A 12,500-nucleotide genomic window follows, 5' to 3' on the forward strand; every position below is an offset into this window, starting at 1 on the left:
AGGTATTCGAGTGAAGATACCGAACCAACGGAATGCCGTGATGGCAACGACCTTGACCTTCGGCTTTTCATGGTCGCACGGACGAACGGACAGTCCGATTTTCGTGGGGTTTTCACTGCCAGACGCGTCTCTTCAAGGCCAATCTGGCCCTGGGTGGCACGTCCACCTAGCTCTTGCCCCTCCCGAGAAAAGGAACTTTACGCAGCGTTTCACCTAAAAACGGTCGGTTTTTCGAAGCGTACGGACGAACGGACAGGGCTATCGACGTTCGGTTTGCTCTAGCACAGTGGCCTCGTCGAGCCCGATCTGCCGACATATGGCAAGTCGCTCTATTCCTAAGCTTTCAATTTTTCGAAACTTCACACTTGCATGGAAGGAATCGGTTTTCTTCCAATGGCGGGCGAACGGACAGTCCGATTTTCGTGGGGTTTTCACTGCCTGACGCGTCTCTTCAAGACCAATCTGGCCCTGGGTCGCACGTCTACCTAGCTCTTGCCCTTCCGGAGGAAAGGAACTTTAAGCCGCGTTTTACCTAGAAACGGTCGGTTTCTCGAAGCGTACGGACGAACGGACAGGGCTATTGACGTGCGGTTTGCTCTAACAGAGTCGTCTCTTCGAGCCCGATCTGCCGACATGTGGCACGTCGCTATATTCCAAAGATTTCAATTTTTCGAAACTTCACACTTGCATGGTGGAAAACGGTTTTCTCCCGATGGCGGACGAACGGACGCAGCCATTAAGAATATTTGGCACAGGCCGACGCGTCTATTCAAGACAGATCTTTTGGCATCTGACATTTGATAATACCTCCCGCCGTCGGCGCTAGGCCTTGTGTACCCCTGACATTCCGTTGGTGCAAAGCCCTTGGAAGCGAAGTAACTAAAACCAACGTTGGACTTAGTTATTAATTGATGTGTGTGTGTGTGTGTGTGTCTTTGTGTGTGTGTGTGTGTGTGAATATATATATATATATATATATATATATATATATATATATATATATATATATATATATATATATATATATATATATATATGTATATATATGTATATATATGTATATATATGTATATATGTATATATATATATATATATATATATATATATATATATATATATATATATATATATATATATATATATATCGCTCGGCAAGGCATGCGTGGATAGTTCTGTCTAGGACGCAGCCGCCACCGCAAACCGCACGAGAATATCTTTCGCCGTTTTAGAGACACGAATTTTCTAGCAAGTGTGCCGATAAATTGCATACCGAGCGAGTTTTGTGTGTCTATCCCCCCCTCCAGTGATTTCTGCCTGTGCCTGAACGGCCATCACGAAGCCATCTTTGAAGCCATCTCGCTCGGCAAGGCATGCGTGGATAGCTCTGTCTAGGACGCAGCCGCCACCGCAAACCGCACGAGAATATCTTTCGCCGTTTTAGAGACACGAATTTTCTAGCAAGTGTGCCGATAAATTGCATACCGAGCGAGTTTTGTGTGTCTATCCCCCCCTCCAGTGATTTCTGCCTGTGCCTGAACGGCCATCACGAAGCCATCTTTGAAGCCATCTCGCTCGGCAAGGCATGCGTGGATAGCTCTCTCTAGGACGCAGCCGCCACCGCAAACCGCACGAGAATATCTTTCGCCGTTTTAGAGACACGAATTTTCTAGCAAGAGTGCCGATAAATTGCTTCCCGAGCGAAGTCGGTTACTTGTTATTTTCCCATTACTTTCGTCTCTCGCTGAAATGGCCACCGCCTCGTCCAGGATGAAGCCATCTTCCAGCGCAAGGCATCGACGGATAGGTCTTTCTCAGACCCATCAGCCGCAGCAAACCGCACGAAAATATCTTCGAGCGTTCGAAAGATATAGGTATTCGAGTGAAGATACCGAACCAACGGAATGCCGTGATGGCAACAACCTTGACCTTCGGCTTTTCATGGTCGCACGGACGAACGGACTGTCCGATTTTCGTGGGGTTTTCACTGCCAGACGCGTCTCTTCAAGGCCAATCTGGCCCTGGGTGGCACGTCCACCTAGCTCTTGCCCCTCCCGAGAAAAGGAACTTTACGCCGCGTTTCACCTAAAAACGGTCGGTTTTTCGAAGCGAACGGACGAACGGACAGGGCTATCGACGTTCGGTTTGCTCTAGCACAGTGGCCTCGTCGAGCCCGATCTGCCGACATATGGCAAGTCGCTCTATTCCTAAGCTTTCAATTTTTCGAAACTTCACACTTGCATGGAAGGAATCGGTTTTCTTCCAATGGCGGGCGAACGGACAGTCCGATTTTCGTGGGGTTTTCACTGCCTGACGCGTCTCTTCAAGACCAATCTGGCCCTGGGTCGCACGTCTACCTAGCTCTTGCCCTTCCGGAGGAAAGGAACTTTAAGCCGCGTTTTACCTAGAAACGGTCGGTTTCTCGAAGCGTACGGACGAACGGACAGGGCTATTGACGTGCGGTTTGCTCTAACAGAGTCGTCTCTTCGAGCCCGATCTGCCGACATGTGGCACGTCGCTATATTCCAAAGATTTCAATTTTTCGAAACTTCACACTTGCATGGTGGAAAACGGTTTTCTCCCGATGGCGGACGAACGGACGCAGCCATTAAGATATATTTGGCAACTTTACACTTGCATGGAAGAAATGGGTTTTGTTGGACTTGGTTATTTATTGATTTGCATACATACATACATACATACATACATACATACATACATACATACATACATACATACATACATACAGAGAGACATAATAGCTCTGTCTAGGACGCAGCAGCCAACGCAAACCGCATGAGAATATCTTTTACCGTTCTACAGATACGATTTTTTCTTTTCTTTTCTTTTCTTTTTTTTTTTTTTTTTTCCTTTGTTTTTTTTTTTTTTTAAATTTATTTGTTCCCGTCACAGCCAAGGGAACGGGCTTGACACAAACCGTGCGGAAAGAAGACACTGTCGAGCGTGTCTCAGAAAAGTTTAGGTAGGTTTTTGGCCACTTTTCGGAACATTGTTGTGCAAATTTTTGCCCCAAACCCAATAACGTAGGTTTTTGGCCACATTTTGCTACTTTTCTTGGCAATTTTGGGGGGGCTCAAAGCCAGATAACATGTAGGTTTTGGACAAATATTTCCCATCATGGAAAATGCCAACTTCATGCAGACAGAACATAATTAAACGCTTCTGTAAAGTGTTTATCAATGCCACATGATCGAATTGCACACAATTTTGAAATTTGTCAAAGAGCGCAATTGGACGAAATCACTTATATTGTTTGTATGAAGTGATTTTAATGTCGAACCAAGGAATTGGACAAACATGCCTACACAATATTGTCTGTACGACAAGGTAACGCTGGAGTCCTAAGGTGAATGAAGCCAAGTGCTTCCAATGCCAGGTAGATTTTGGGCCAATCTTTGCCCAAGTGGGACAATATTTTCCCATCATGAAAAATGCAGTGGAATGGATTACAATTGCCAAATTTATGCATAGAAACGACAATCGAACGCTTCCATAAAGTGTTTTAAATAGTATCGTACAAAATCACCTTGTATTGCGGGTTTTATTATTATTATTATTATTATTATTATTATTATTATTATTATTATTATTATGTTCTTTCTTCCCGCCTTCCTTCTTCTTCTTCTTTGTTATTTTTATTTTCTAATTTTTTTTCTTCTTCTTCTTCTTCTTCTTCTTCTTCTTCTTCTTCTTCTTCTTCTTCTTCTTGGTATTCATATCTCTCTTTGTGCGCCAGCGTAAATCACGTACTAACTCCAAGTACGGATCCGTCTTCTCCGCAACAGTCAAACCATTCATTTTCCTCGTCCTGCACACGAACGGACACGGTGATTCAAATGCCCTTTTCGCAGGCAGATGCGACTCGTCCGGGCCGATGTGCCGGTGCTTCCCACTTCAAGATAGCTCTTCCCGTTCCAGAGAAAACTGCACCCAAGCCATTTTTTTCCCACGCTCCCGACCTTGACCTTGAACTACGCATTTTCTCAGCCGTACGGACGAACGGACCAGCAGATTTTCACGGGGTTTGCACGCACAGATGCGTCTTCTCCAGGCCCATCGTCCGACGTATGGCTCGTCAACATCCTGCCAAGTGGCGATGCTGAAAACTCGCTTCAACCCCATGTCGCGCTCCAGCGACATGCACGTGGACGGGTCGCACGGACGAACGGACAAGCCGATTTTCATGCGGTTTGCACCACCAGATGCGGCTCTTCCAGGCCCATCTTACGACGTAGGGCATGGCAACATACCTTTAAGTGGCGATGCTCAAAACTCGCTTCGACCCAATGTCGCCCGCTTCCGACATTGACATCAACGGGCCCGTTTTCTTCCCCGGACGGACGAACGGACGATGGGAATTCCATGTCTTTCACACCGTCCGACGTGTCTTGCCGAGACCGACCTGTCGGTAGGTCGCATGTCAAAATCGGTCCATTACTTTTCGAGCAAACTCGATTTAAGCCAACTTCGCACTCGTATGGTTCGGCGCGGCTGAAAACGTTTTCCAGAGCGCACGGACGAACGGACACGCCTACTCGACCGTGCCTGGCACCGGCAGACGCGTCTCGTCGGGCCCGAGCGGTCGAACCACGACACGGGACAATACCTCTACCCGTCGGCGAGAAAACTTTTTTTAATGGACATTTTCACTTTAACATTGGAGGGGGGTTCCAAAAATCGGTTTTCTTACCATTACGGACGAACGTACAGGTCCAATGGACTTATTTTTTTTTCCAAGACGCCTCTCGTCACGCCAGATCGAATGACGTCTTGCAATTGCCCATTGGTCCACCCGTTTGGCCAGGAAAAAAAATAATCCGATTCTCGCAGCGAGCTGACCATTGCGAATTCCATTGCATTCGTTTTCTTTGACTTACGGACGATCGGACCAGCCGAGATCCATGGGGTTTTCACTGCCAGCTGCGTCTCGTCGAGGCCCATCTGCCGATGGGTCGCACCTTAAGATCGCTCATAGGCTTTCGGAGAAAACCAACTTTAAGCTACCGACTTGGCACCGAAGCGTTTGCTATGCGAAGGCGTACGCACGAACGGACACAGCGACATGCACGGGGATAACACAGGCAGGTGCGACTCATCCAGACCTAGGCGCCGGTGGGTCAAACTTTAACATATCTTTCCACGCTTGGGAGAAAAACACTATTTTCCCACGCTCCCTACCTTGACCTTGACTATTGTGGCATGGGTGAAAAATAGCCCCTAACTCGGCCAAACCTCCACCGATTTTCAACATCTACCACTCTATGTCTTCGTCTCGACCAGGCGCGTCTGCCGAGGTGTAAAACGTGCCAATGTGACGTTCCCTTCCACCACTTCATTCCGGAACCCCAACGGTTTTTCCGCCATTTTGACACCACCTCGCCCGGTGGCGTCCGGGTGGCACCCGTTCCCCGACGTGGCCCCGTGGCCCCGACACGCTGCAGCAAACCGCTTGAAAATATTCCCAGCCGTCCTGGAGATATGGGGGAAACTGTAGCTTTTCGGACTTTGTCGTTTTGTGGCCCCTGCCGGGTGACAAAACAGCCCCTAACTCGGCCAAACCTGCACCGATTTTCAACATCTACCACTCTCTGTCTTCGTCTCGACCAGGCGCGTCTGCCGAGGTGTGAAACGTGCCAATGGGACGTTCCCTTCCACCACTTCATTCTAGGAACCTAACGGTTTTTCCGCCATTTTGACACCACCTCGCCCGGTGGCGTCCGGGTGGCACCCGTTCCCCGACGTGGCCCCGTGGCCCCGACACGCTGCAGCAAACCGCTTGAAAATATTCCCAGCCGTTCTGGAGATATGGGGGAAACTGTAGCTTTTCGGACTTTGTCGTTTTGTGGCCCCTGCCGGGTGACAAAACAGCCCCTAACTCGGCCAAACCTGCACCGATTTTCAACATCTACCACTCTATGTCTTCGTCTCGACCAGGCGCGTCTGCCGAGGTGTAAAACGTGCCAATGTGACGTTCCCTTCCACCACTTCATTCTAGGAACCCCAACGGTTTTTCCGCCATTTTGACACCACCTCGCCCGGTGGCGTCCGGGTGGCACCCGTTCCCCGACGTGGCCCCGTGGCCCCGACACGCTGCAGCAAACCGCTTGAAAATATTCCCAGCCGTTCTGGAGATATGGGGGAAACTGTAGCTTTTCGGACTTTGTCGTTTTGTGGCCCCTGCCGGGTGACAAAACAGCCCCTAACTCGGCCAAACCTGCACCGATTTTCAACATCTACCACTCTCTGTCTTCGTCTCGACCAGGCGCGTCTGCCGAGGTGTGAAACGTGCCAATGGGACGTTCCCTTCCACCACTTCATTCTAGGAACCTAACGGTTTTTCCGCCATTTTGACACCACCTCGCCCGGTGGCGTCCGGGTGGCACCCGTTCCCCGACGTGGCCCCGTGGCCCCGACACGCTGCAGCAAACCGCTTGAAAATATTCCCAGCCGTTCTGGAGATATGGGGGAAACTGTAGCTTTTCATCGGTTTTTTAATTGTGAGGACGACCTAGCACAAGTTCGAATCCCGCCGTCGACATAGCAGTCTAGAACCTTCATTGTCCAATATTCCAATGCAAACCCCATGGAAAAATGTCAAGCGGTTCCCAAAATATTCAACGTTTAGTGAAACGGCATAAAGACTTTTTGTAAAGTCATATGTTTTGACGCACCCACCGCCCCGACGATTGAGGAGGAGGTGTGCCAGGCAACTTGATATTTTCTGATACAGGCTATCGAGGCCGACTTGCCGACATAAACCCCGTCGAAATATTCCCATTTGTTACGGAGATATTGCCAAAAAAGTCATTTGTTCATCGGTTTTTTCACTGTGAAAACGACCTAGCACGAGTTCGAATCCCGCCGCCGACATAGCAATCTAGACCCTTCATTGGCCAATATTCTAATGCAAACCCCATGGAAAAATATCAAGGGGTTCCCGAGATATTCAACATTTAGTGAAACGGCATAAAGTCGATTTTTTTTGAAAAGTCATATGTTTTGACGCACCCACCGCCCCGACGATTGGGGAGGAGTTGTGCCAGGCAACTTGTTATTTTCTGATACAGGCTATCGAGACCGACTTGCCGGCATAAACCTCGTCGAAATATTCCCATTTGTTACGGAGAAATTGCCAAAAAAGTCATTTGTTCATCGGTTTTTTCACTGTAAAAACTACCTAGCACGAGTTCGAATCCCGCCGCCGACATAGCAATCTAGACCTTTCATTGGCCAATATTCCAATGCAAACCCCATGGAAAAATATCAAGGGGTTCCCGAGATATTCAACATTTAGTGAAACGGCATAAAGTCGATTTTTTGAAAAGTCATATGTTTTGACGCACCCACCGCCCCGACCAACAGGGAAGAGTTCGAATCTCGCAGTTGACATTGCTTTATAGCTCTCGTAATGGCCGATCTGCCAAAGCAAACCCCATCAAAAAATTCCTATCCGTTACCGAGATAATGAATAAAATAAAACCGAGAAGTGAGACTGTGGCGCTAGTCCTTGTGTACCCCTGGCTTTCCCTTGGTGCAAAGCCGTTGGTAGCAAAGGCACGATTTCAAAATTGAAACTTTCCTGACCAACTACCCCCATATAGAATTTGGCACTATATATAGGGAAGAAGTGATTTTGGGGTCCTATACATTGCATTAGAGACGTAGTACGATAGCTGGTTTCTTCCCTGTTGCGACCGATCGCCTGGTCGCATCGGGACGATCGACCCCTCGTTGGATAGGTCGTCCCAGCCAGCATGCAATGCCGATCTAGCCAGGAGTGCTAGGAGTAGAGCGAAAGGTAGAGAGAGAGAGAGGCAGGGGCACCCTCTCTCGCTCTAGTAGCGATATGGCTTGGGTAGTGTCTGTAAGGTTAGGAAGTTGAAACTTTCCTAACTAACTACCCACATATAGTATTTGGCACTATTATATAGGAAAAAATGCGTTTCCTAGGGTCTCGATTGAATGTGAATCGAGACGAGAGAGAGAGAGAGGCCGATAAGGCAGGCAGGCAGGTAGACACACACTCTCTCTCTCTGGTAGCTAGCTAGGTGCGATCGAAGGCTAGCCTACCAAGGACAGGACAAGCGTGAAGGGAGAGAGGCAGGCACGCTCTCTCTCTCTGGTAGCTAGCAAGGTGCGATCGAAGGCTAGCTTACCAAGGACAGGACAAGCGAGAAGGGAGAGAGAGAGAGGCAGGCACACTCTCTCTCTCTCTCTCTGGTAGCTAGCTAGGTCCGATCGAAGGCTAGCTTACTAAGGACAGGACAAGCGAGAAGGGAGAGAGGCAGGCACACTCTCTCTCTCTGGTAGCTAGCAAGGTGCGAGAGAGAGAGTGAGGAAAGGCTTGGGGAATCGAGGGTTTGGCCGTGGTAGAAAGCCCTTGGTAAAAACGGAACGAATTCAAAAAGGTGCACCTTTTGGGCAACTTTTTGACCAACTACCCACACATAGTATTTGGTACTATTATATAGGAAAAAATGCGTTTCCTATGGTCTCGATTGAAAGTGAATCGAGACGAGAGAGAGAGGCCGATAAGGCAGGCAGGCAGGCAGACACACACACTCTCTCTCTCTCTGGTAGCTAGCTAGGTGCGAGCGAAGGCTAGCCTACCAAGGACAGGACAAGCGTGAAGGGAGAGAGAGAGGCAGGCACGCTCTCTCTCTCTCTCTGGTAGCTAGCAAGGTGCGATCGATGGCTAGCTTACCAAGGACAGGACAAGCGAGAAGGGAGAGAGAGAGGCAGGCACACACACACACTCTCTCTCTCTCTCTCTCTCTCTGGTAGCTAGCTAGGTCCGATCGAAGGCTAGCTTACCAAGGACAGGACAAGCGAGAAGGGAGAGAGAGAGGCAGGCACACTCTCTCTCTCTCTCTCTCTCTCTCTCTGGTAGCTAGCTAGGTCCGATCGAAGGCTAGCTTACCAAGGACAGGACAAGCGAGAAGGGAGAGAGGCAGGCACACTCTCTCTCTCTGGTAGCTAGCAAGGTGCGAGAGAGAGAGTGAGGAAAGGCTTGGGGAATCGAGGGTTTGGCCGTGGTAGAAAGCCCTTGGTAAAAACGGAACGAATTCAAAAAGGTGCACCTTTTGGGCAACTTTTTGACCAACTACCCACACATAGTATTTGGTACTATTATATAGGAAAAAATGCGTTTCCTATGGTCTCGATTGAAAGTGAATCGAGACGAGAGAGAGAGGCCGATAAGGCAGGCAGGCAGGCAGACACACACACTCTCTCTCTCTCTGGTAGCTAGCTAGGTGCGAGCGAAGGCTAGCCTACCAAGGACAGGACAAGCGTGAAGGGAGAGAGAGAGAGGCAGGCACGCTCTCTCTCTCTCTCTGGTAGCTAGCACGGTGCGATCGATGGCTAGCTTACCAAGGACAGGACAAGCGAGAAGGGAGAGAGGCAGGCACACTCTCTCTCTGGTAGCTAGCAAGGTGCGATCGAAGGCTAGCGTACGAAGGACAGGACAAGCGAGAAGGGAGAGAGGCAGGCACACTCTCTCTCTCTGGTAGCTAGCTAGGTCCGATCGAAGGCTAGCGTACGAAGGACAGGACAAGCGAGAAGGGAGAGAGGCAGGCACACTCTCTCTCTCTGGTAGCTAGCTAGGTCCGATCGAAGGCTAGCTTACCAAGGACAGGACAAGCGAGAAGGGAGAGAGGCAGGCACACTCTCTCTCTCTGGTAGCTAGCAAGGTGTGATAGAGAGTGAGGAAAGGCTTGGGGAATCGAAGGTTTGGCCGTGGTAGAAAGCCCTTGGTAAAAACGGAACGAATTCAAAAAGGTGCACCTTTTGGGCAACGTTTTGACCAACTACCCACACATAGTATTTGGTACTATTATATAGGAAAAAATGCGTTTCCTATGGTCTCGATTGAAAGTGAATCGAGACGAGAGAGAGAGGCCGATAAGGCAGGCAGGCAGGCAGACACACACTCTCTCTCTCTCTGGTAGCTAGCTAGGTGCGAGCGAAGGCTAGCCTACCAAGGACAGGACAAGCGTGAAGGGAGAGAGAGAGAGGCAGGCACGCTCTCTCTCTCTCTCTGGTAGCTAGCACGGTGCGATCGATGGCTAGCTTACCAAGGACAGGACAAGCGAGAAGGGAGAGAGGCAGGCACACTCTCTCTCTGGTAGCTAGCAAGGTGCGATCGAAGGCTAGCGTACGAAGGACAGGACAAGCGAGAAGGGAGAGAGGCAGGCACACTCTCTCTCTCTGGTAGCTAGCTAGGTCCGATCGAAGGCTAGCTTACCAAGGACAGGACAAGCGAGAAGGGAGAGAGAGAGGCAGGCACACTCTCTCTCTCTCTCTCTCTCTCTCTCTGGTAGCTAGCTAGGTCCGATCGAAGGCTAGCTTACCAAGGACAGGACAAGCGAGAAGGGGAGAGGCAGGCACACTCTCTCTCTCTGGTAGCTAGCAAGGTGCGAGAGAGAGAGTGAGGAAAGGCTTGGGGAATCGAGGGTTTGGCCGTGGTAGAAAGCCCTTGGTAAAAACGGAACGAATTCAAAAAGGTGCACCTTTTGGGCAACTTTTTGACCAACTACCCACACATAGTATTTGGTACTATTATATAGGAAAAAATGCGTTTCCTATGGTCTCGATTGAAAGTGAATCGAGACGAGAGAGAGAGGCCGATAAGGCAGGCAGGCAGGCAGACACACACTCTCTCTCTCTCTCTGGTAGCTAGCTAGGTGCGAGCGAAGGCTAGCCTACCAAGGACAGGACAAGCGTGAAGGGAGAGAGAGAGAGGCAGGCACGCTCTCTCTCTCTCTGGTAGCTAGCACGGTGCGATCGATGGCTAGCTTACCAAGGACAGGACAAGCGAGAAGGGAGAGAGGCAGGCACACTCTCTCTCTGGTAGCTAGCAAGGTGCGATCGAAGGCTAGCGTACGAAGGACAGGACAAGCGAGAAGGGAGAGAGGCAGGCACACACTCTCTCTCTGGTAGCTAGCTAGGTCCGATCGAAGGCTAGCTTACCAAGGACAGGACAAGCGAGAAGGGAGAGAGAGAGGCAGGCACACTCTCTCTCTCTGGTAGCTAGCTAGGTCCGATCGAAGGCTAGCTTACCAAGGACAGGACAAGCGAGAAGGGAGAGAGAGAGGCAGGCACACTCTCTCTCTCTGGTAGCTAGCTAGGTCCGATCGAAGGCTAGCTTACCAAGGACAGGACAAGCGAGAAGGGAGAGAGAGAGGCAGGCACACTCTCTCTCTCTGGTAGCTAGCTAGGTCCGATCGAAGGCTAGCTTACCAAGGACAGGACAAGCGAGAAGGGAGAGAGAGAGGCAGGCACACTCACTCTCTCTCTCTCTCTCTCTCTCTCTCTCTCTGGTAGCTAGCTAGGTCCGATCGAAGGCTAGCTTACCAAGGACAGGACAAGCGAGAAGGGAGAGAGAGAGGCAGGCACACTCTCTCTCTCTGGTAGCTAGCAAGGTGTGATAGAGAGTGAGGAAAGGCTTGGGGAATCGAAGGTTTGGCCGTGGTAGAAAGCCCTTGGTAAAAACGGAACGAATTCAAAAAGGTGCACCTTTTGGGCAACTTTTTGACCAACTACCCACACATAGTATTTGGTACTATTATATAGGAAAAAATGCGTTTCCTATGGTCTCGATTGAAAGTGAATCGAGACGAGAGAGAGAGGCCGATAAGGCAGGCAGGCAGGCAGACACACTCTCTCTCTCTGGTAGCTAGCTAGGTGCGAGCGAAGGCTAGCCTACCAAGGACAGGACAAGCGTGAAGGGAGAGAGAGAGAGGCAGGCACGCTCTCTCTCTCTCTCTGGTAGCTAGCACGGTGCGATCGATGGCTAGCTTACCAAGGACAGGACAAGCGAGAAGGGAGAGAGGCAGGCACACTCTCTCTCTGGTAGCTAGCAAGGTGCGATCGAAGGCTAGCTTACCAAGGACAGGACAAGCGAGAAGGGAGAGAGGCAGGCACACTCTCTTTGGTAGCTAGCAAGCCCAGGCAAGGCAAGAACGTGGCTGCTTTTCGTTCGAAAATGGGCTGGGAAGCTCGATGGCACAGGGTACGTCGAAAAATATTCTGACCAACTACCCACATATAGTATTTGGCACTATTATATAGGAAAAAATGCATTTTCAGGTGGCTCGGTTGAAAATGAACAAAAATTTTGGTGTAGCATTCATATAGTAGTGGTATAGCTGCCTTGCGAACCGAGCACACTAGCCTACGATATCGGGAGCTATACCACAGTACTGGGGCGGTACACTGAGCTAGGCTTGTCTAGGCGCTCGCTGGTACAGGGTACCCCTAGGCAGCTGGCTTCGGACGATAGGGAAGGTGCATTCCGTGAAATGCTTTCCTTCCCAGGCAAGGCAAGAACGTGGCTGCTTTTCGTTCGAAAATGGGCTGGGAAGCTCGATGGCACAGGGTACGTCGAAAAATTTTCTGATCAACTACCCACATATAGAATTTGGCACTATTATATAGAAAAAAATGCATTTTGAGGTGGCTCGGTTGAAAATGAACAAAAA

Source organism: Sinohyriopsis cumingii, unplaced genomic scaffold, assembly GCF_028554795.1.
Source record: "Sinohyriopsis cumingii isolate HCF-2022 unplaced genomic scaffold, ASM2855479v2 utg005112l, whole genome shotgun sequence".
In the NCBI taxonomy this organism is placed as follows: domain Eukaryota; kingdom Metazoa; phylum Mollusca; class Bivalvia; order Unionida; family Unionidae; genus Sinohyriopsis; species Sinohyriopsis cumingii.